The sequence below is a fragment of the Halyomorpha halys genome, unplaced genomic scaffold (genome assembly GCF_000696795.3).
Source record: "Halyomorpha halys isolate HHAL.00 unplaced genomic scaffold, Hhal_1.1 Scaffold1779.1, whole genome shotgun sequence".
Classification (NCBI taxonomy): domain Eukaryota; kingdom Metazoa; phylum Arthropoda; class Insecta; order Hemiptera; family Pentatomidae; genus Halyomorpha; species Halyomorpha halys.
The window spans coordinates 10340-11595 of NW_027114365.1; positions in this window are offsets into that span (position 1 = coordinate 10340).

Consider the following 1256-nt stretch of genomic DNA (forward strand, 5'->3'; position numbering starts at 1 on the left):
ACAAATACACATTAACGATTACGAAGGTCGACGGTCGGTGACGTGAGACAGTTGGAGTAGCGAGACGATTAACGATTGACGAATTTAGGACAAGACGCTGAGCTCGCGGAGAGCAAATCCTGACGATTCGAGACGAATTACGAATTACGCAAATGAGACAAAGCGCTTGGGTCGCGGAGAGCAAATCCTGCCGCCCACCCTGAAAAACCCAAGTGCAACGGAAGAAGGCTCAGTTTACGTTAGGAGCAGAGCGCGAGATAGTAAAGAGCGACGCGCAGCTGCACTGGGAACAGTGAGCACAGAGAGACGTAGCTGCAACGCTTTTGCGAGGATGTGAGGTGTGAGGATGCGTTGGAACGAGTGCGAACGAGCGGATGCGACGGCGTGGGCGCCTACGTTTGACAGTACCGAGGTTGTCGGGTTTTCGATCGGTCCGACTCGGAGCGGTGGGATCATCCTGTATGAGGAGCGAGATGCCGGTGGACGAAGCGCCATCCGAATAAGTCCCCATCACGACCTTGCCGAGTACCGTCGGCAGGAGATATAAGTGACCATCCCCGAAGGCCTTGGTGGGAGCACCAGTAACTAGGCGGGGGTATAGGTCAACGCCTATGAGCAACTCGATGGGGCCGGGAACGCCAAAGGAAGGGTCGGCCAGGACGTAACTCGATAATTCTCTGATTACCCGCGCAGGAACCGGACGCTTGGGCAAGTCAGAGGATCCGATCAACCCCGAGCGCACGGACCTTGAAGTTCGTGGTGCCATTGATAAAGGACCGAAGCCGGAACGTCATCGCACCCTTGATGTTGGCGACCTTAGTACCTCCTAAACCGGCGATTCTTCTGTCGAAAGGTTGCAGCTGGCCGCCAATCTTCGCTGCGAGTTCGGCAGTGACAAAGGTGTACTGGCTGCCGGAATCCAGTAGTAGCCGTGCGGGCGCGGAATGCTTTGGCCCGTGCAATTCGGCACAAGCAGTTCCCATAACTGCCTCCGAACAACAATCATGAGGCCCGGACGTAACACGGGTATGACCCACAAAATCAGCGGACTTCGGCGAAATGACGGCGGCAGGGGAACCCGATCGGCTCTCTACATGCAACACGGTGTGGTGCTTGGCGCGACAAAACGTGCACGTGAACTCCGAAGAGCATTTTGACGCGCGGTGACCCGACCTCAGGCAGTTCCGGCACAGACCGGATGACTTGACAAAGTCGCTACGTTCCTGAGGGGTCAAGGCCAGAAAGCGGAAGCACCG